Source organism: Hemitrygon akajei, chromosome 10, assembly GCF_048418815.1.
Source record: "Hemitrygon akajei chromosome 10, sHemAka1.3, whole genome shotgun sequence".
In the NCBI taxonomy this organism is placed as follows: Eukaryota; Metazoa; Chordata; class Chondrichthyes; order Myliobatiformes; family Dasyatidae; genus Hemitrygon; species Hemitrygon akajei.
In genome coordinates, this window is record NC_133133.1 from 76,104,735 (window position 1) to 76,110,734 (window position 6,000).

The window sequence follows — 6,000 nt, forward strand, 5'->3', positions numbered from 1 at the left end:
TAATTTATATTAACAGTTGCAATTATAGATTGCATCTTTACAGGAAGGATGTAGAAGTTTTAGAGCAGATATAGAGAAGATTTGCCAGGATGCTGCCTGGACTAGAAAGTATCTGTTATGAATAAAAGTTGGGTCAGCTATGACTTTCCTCTTTGAAATGAAGGAGGATGAGTGGTGACTAGATAGAGGTTTACAAGATGATAAGAAGCTTATATTGAGACTTCTCTCCAGGGTGGGAATAGCTAATATGGGAGAGTATTATTTCATAGCGCGCGCGCGTGTGTGTGTGGCTGTATACCAAGCGGTCTGTGTCACCACCCTCCTTTATAGCTGTGAAGCTTGGGTAACGTACAGCCATCACATCAAGTCCTTGGAGCACTTCCGCATCAGCTGCCTTCAGCACATCCTGGGAATTACCTGGCGTGAGCAGGTGCCTCACACTGAAATACTTGTAAAGACCAACTGCAGAAGTATTGAGGCCATGATCACCCAGCGTCAGTTGCAGTGGTGGGGGCACGTGATAAGAATGCCCCCATGTCGGCTACCCCGCAGAGTGCTATACGGCCAGCTGCATCATGGTCGACACTCAGCTGGAGGGCTGAAGAGGTATTATAAGGATCAGATGAAGAACGCTTTAAGGAAGTGCAAGATCAGACCCGAGGACCTGGAGGATGTTGCTGCTGACCGTATCACTTGGCGACAGCTGTGTAGGGATGGGGTTTGTATTCTGGGGATGGAAAGAACAAACAGAAGAGAGCCAGGAGAAATGCAGCCGTGGTTGCCATCACTACCACCACTACCACATATACATGTCCCACCTGCAATAGAGCTTGTGGGTCCAGGATAGGACTGTATAGTCATCAAAGATTCACCATTAAAGGAGTGGACGTCGTCATCAGATTCCGATGGACAACAAAGAAGAAGGTGTGTGTGTGTGTGTGTGTGTGTGTGTGTGTGTGTGTGTGTGTGTGTGTGTGTGTGTGTGTGTGTGTGTGTGTGTGTGTGTGTGTGTGTGTGTGTGTGTGTGTGTGTGTGTGTGTGGTAAAGGCGTTTGTTTTGCTGTTGCAGTTTTATAAGACATAGGAGCAGATAAGATATAGGCCACGTCTAACGAATTATTTTAAGTTGATGGAGAAAGTTACCAAGAAAGTTTATGTAATGACCTGGGAAAGGTTTCCCTGCTAATGTAATGGTTTCTCTGTGGCGCTGTGTTTGGGTTATGACTAGAGATAATGGCGGCTTTGGAATGTGCACTAGCCAATGACGGGAGATGTTTTTCTTTCTTGTGTGCTCGAGCGAAGATTTTGTGGTCCTTTGTTCGGAGGAAGATGGAGAGAGAAGATGCCAGAACAGGGAATTTGTAGACTGCAGGACAGAGTGGATGTGGAATGGGGTCGGGAGCCAACGCCCGGGGGGGGGGGAAGAATCAATGGAGAACGAACAGACGGGAAAACTGTGTGCTCCAACGTTACACATTAGACTATTTCATGAGAATGGGCCCTTTTTCTTTTTTGTTCTTTACTAACAGTATAATCAAATTAAGAATTATAAAACTCAATTGTTTAATCACATATTGTGTACTGTTTGTTATTTCAGGGTACTGATTTGTAATGGGAGACACATCACACAGCATCCACCTAAACAAGATTTCTTAAGTTTGGCCGGGCCGGAGGTTGTCTTCCCCTAGATTAAGCTTCTAGCCGAACTGGAGGGTTACAATTGTGAGGGTATCATTCAGGATTGATTTTGTTGGATGCTGTGTGATTGCCCTGAGCATTGAACCAGTGGGGTAGATATTGGTACTCCGGATGAATTGTGAATTCACCTGTGGGTTTGATAAAATGGCGGGCACAGCTCTCGTTTTAATGCAGACCAGCACTGTCGTAGTGGTAGCTGGGGGCAGAGATTTCAAAGATAGGATTCTACCATTTCTGAGGAGTGAGGGGAAGGAGTGGTCGGATTTGGAATGTCTAATTAGTCCCCACCCCCCAGGGGAGAATGAGATTCTGAGAGTATCCGCCCTTACCTCTCTGGCGAATAAATGGGAAAATACCCAGGTTCAATGTCCCTGCTATGGTAGGCTCCACTTATTCTCTGGAATTACACCCAACCCTAAAGGGAAGGACGAGTATGAGGCTTGGGTGGAGCGGACCTTTCAGTGGTTAGATTAGTGGCAGTGCTCTGATGACGTAAAGCCCCAGAGATTGGTTGAGAGTTTGAGTGGGGGGGCCGCTGACATTGTGAGAGCCGGCAGGTTGTGGTATCCCCTAGCAACTATGAGCGATTACATGCAAGCACTGGAGAATGCTTTTGGCCCGACAGGAAGCCCAATGGAATTCATGGCGGGGTTTCAGAACATGCGTCAGGAGAAGGGGGGAAAGTTGACCGCTGAGTCATTCAACTTCGGGGGCTTCCCGGTTCCAACCCTGGGGAGCAGTAGAGGAGATTCTAGACATTAGGAGGTTGAAAAGACCTATGGATTGCTCAGAGACTGGTCTTACTGGCATCGAATGAAATCGGAGGTCTGAGAATACTGCAAGTTGTGCATTCGGCGGAAGGCACTGCCTACGCGGGCAGCTCACTTGTCCCACTTGCAGAGTGCAGGGCCCCTGGACCTGGTGTGTATGAAATTCCTGTCAATAGAACCTGATGCAAGCAATACGACAAATGTCTTAGTCATTATGGACCACTGCACCAGGTATGCGTAGTCTTTCCCTACCAGGGAGCAGAGGGGGTGCACGGTGCCCAAAGTGTTATGGGAGAAGTATTTCCTTTATTATGGTTTGCCCAGGCAGATACATAGTGACCAGGGACGGGACTTTGTGAGCAGACTCATCTATGAGTTACTAGGCATGCTTGGAGTTGAGAAGTTGAGGACCATGCCCTATCACCCACAGGGTGATCCCCAGCCAGAGAGGTTTAATCGGACCTTGCTGGACATGCTCAGGACCCTGGAGATCAGCAAGAAGAGCCGGTGGAGTCAACATATTGGGCATTTGGTTCACTGTTACAACTGTACATGAAATGAAGCTACTGGGTACTTGCCATATTATCTGATGTATGGGCACAAGACCAGGTTGCCAATTGACCTTTGTTTTGGTACTGACGAGGATGACTTAACCCAGAAGACTTATCTGAAGTATGTGTCTGATATGAGAAGAGAGCTGAAAAGGACTTCAGTAAGGCCTTTGACAAGGTTCCGCACAGAAGATTAGTTAGGAAGGTTCAATCGTTAGGTATTAATATTGAAGTAGTAAAATGGATTCAACAGTGGCTGGATGGGAGATGCCAGAGAGTAGTGGTGGATAACTGTTTGTCAGGTTGGAGGCCGGTGACTAGTGGTGTGCCTCAGGGATCTGTACTGGGTCCAATGTTGTTTGTCATATACATTAATGATCTGGATGATGCGGTGGTAAATTGGATTAGTAAGTATGCAGATGATACTAAGCTTGTGTTGTGGATAATGAAGTAGGGTTTCAAAGCTTGCAGAGAGATTTAGGCCAGTTAAAAGAGTGGGCTGAGCGATGACAGATGGAGTTTAATGCTGATAAGTATGAGGTGCTAAATTTTGGTAGGAATAATCCAAATAGGACATACATGGTAAATGGTAGGGCATTGAAGAATGCAGTAGAACAGAGTGATCTAGGAATAATGGTGCATAGTTCCCTGAAGGTGGAATCTCATGTGGATAGGGTGGTGAAGAAAGCTTTTGGTATGTTGGCCTTTATAAATCAGAGCATTGAGTATAGGAGTTGGGATGTAATGTTAAAATTGTACAAGGCATTGGTAAGGCTGAATTTGGAGTATTGTGTACAGTTCTGGTCACAAAATAGAGGGAGTACAGAGAAGATTTACTAGAATGTTACCTGGGTTTCAGCACCTAAGTTACAGGGAAAGATTGAACAAGTTAGGTCTTTATTCTTTGGAGCATAGAAGGTTGAGGGGGGACTTGATAGAGGTATTTAAAATTATGAGGGGGATAGATAGAGTTGACATGGATAGGCTTTTTCCATTGAGAGTAGGGTAGATTCAAACAAGAGGACATGAGTTGAGACTTAGGGGGCAAAAGTTTAAGGGTAACACGAGGGGGACTTTCTTTACTCAGAGAGTGGTAGCTGTGTGGAACGAGCTTGCAGTAGAAGTGGTAGAGGCAGGTTCGGTATTGTCATTTAAAGCAAAATTGGATAGGTATATGGACAGGAAAGGAATAGAGGGTTATGGGTTGAGTGCGGGCTAGTGGGAATAGGTGAGAGTAAGCATTCGGCACGGACTAGAAGGGCCGAGATGGCCTGTTTCCGTGCTGTAACTGTTATATGTTATATGGTTATATGGCTTATGAATTAGCTGGGGTTGTGGCTGCCAAGCAGAATCAAGGAAATAAGAGGAGGTACAATCAAAAGGTGAGGTTCTCTCAGCTCCTGCTGGGAGACCGAGTCCTCATGAGGAATTTGGGACTACCTGGAAAGCATAAGTTGTCTGACCACTGGGCGGCCACAGCCTACGCAGTGGAGAGTCAGATGCCAAATCTACCAGTTTTCCGGGGGAAACCAGAGGAGGAGAATGGGCCTGTCAAGGTTCTGTATCGGAACCACCTGCTGCCCCTGGGACAAGAGGAGCAGGTAGGCCCAGAGCCCAACTTGGAGCTTACACAAAGTAAGACGACTCTGCGGAAATGCAGAGCGACTGCAGGACCCACAGCACCCCTGATAGGGTTACTGATTCAGAGGATGAGGACCTGGATGTGTGGTATATGCCGCCTTTTGCTAACTCCCCATTAATCAAGGAAGAGACTCCCAACCCTGCCCCCGCTGAGTCAGGTGAAATTGGAGGGGCTATCTGTAGACAGCCTGGGTTGCAGCGGGACCCTGCAAGGGATGAAGTGGGGCTTGGCCAGGGGACAGAGGGGTCCGAGTTGTCAGTGGGTATGAGTGAGAGGCCAGGGGAAGCCTCGCCAGGTAGACCAGAAGTATCCCCAGTAGTGTCGGAACTTAAAGAGTTAGGTGAGGGGGAACAGAGGTCTCAGAGAAATAGGAGACCACTGGATAGGTTGGCCTATGTAGCATTGGGGAAACAGAGTGCGAACCCTACCATTTTGAGGAGCCCTGTCACTGCCTTTTACAGCTTGGTTGGACTTTGTGTTTTGCAGGAAGGGTTGGCAAATTGTCTCAAAGTCATGAGGACATGACTAAATTTGGTGGTGGGGGCGAGAGTGTAATGACCTGCGAATGTAACGGTTTCTCTGTAGCAGCAGCGTTTGGGTTATGACTAGAGATAACGGGGCTGTGGAATATGTGCCATCCAATGAGGGCAGTTTTTCTTTCTTGTGTGCTCAAGCGAAGGTTTTGTGGTCTTTTGTTCGGAGGAAGATCGGAGAGAGAAGATACCAGAATGGGGAAGTCATAGTCTGCAGGACAGAGTGAACTTGGAAAGGGGGTGGGAGTCGATGCCCGGGGGGGGAAGATCGACGGGGAACAGACGGGAAAATCATGAGCTCCAACATTGTGCATTAGACTGCTCCATGAGAATGGGCCCTTTTCCTTTTTGTTTCTTTACTAACCATATAGTCAAATTAAGAATTTAAAGCCCAATCGCTTAATCGCATATTGTGTACTGATTGTTATTTCGGGGTACTGATTTGTAATGGGAGACACATCACACAGCATCCACCCAAACGAGATTTCTCAAGTTTGGCCAGGCCAGAGGTTGTCCTCCCCTAGATTAAGCGGCTAGCCGAACCTGAGGGTTACGTTTATTTATTAAGATACAGCACAGAATAGGCCCTTTGAGTCACACTACTCTGACAACCTGATGTTAGACTAACTGCCTGTAGTTTCCTTTCTACTGCCTAGCTCCCTTCTTGGAGAGTGGAGTGACATTTGCAATTTTTCAGTCCTTCAGATCCATGCCAGAATCCATCAATTCTTGAAACATCATTACTTTTGCCTCCATGATCTCTTCAGCAACCTCTTTCAGAACCCTGGGTTGTACACCATCTGGTCC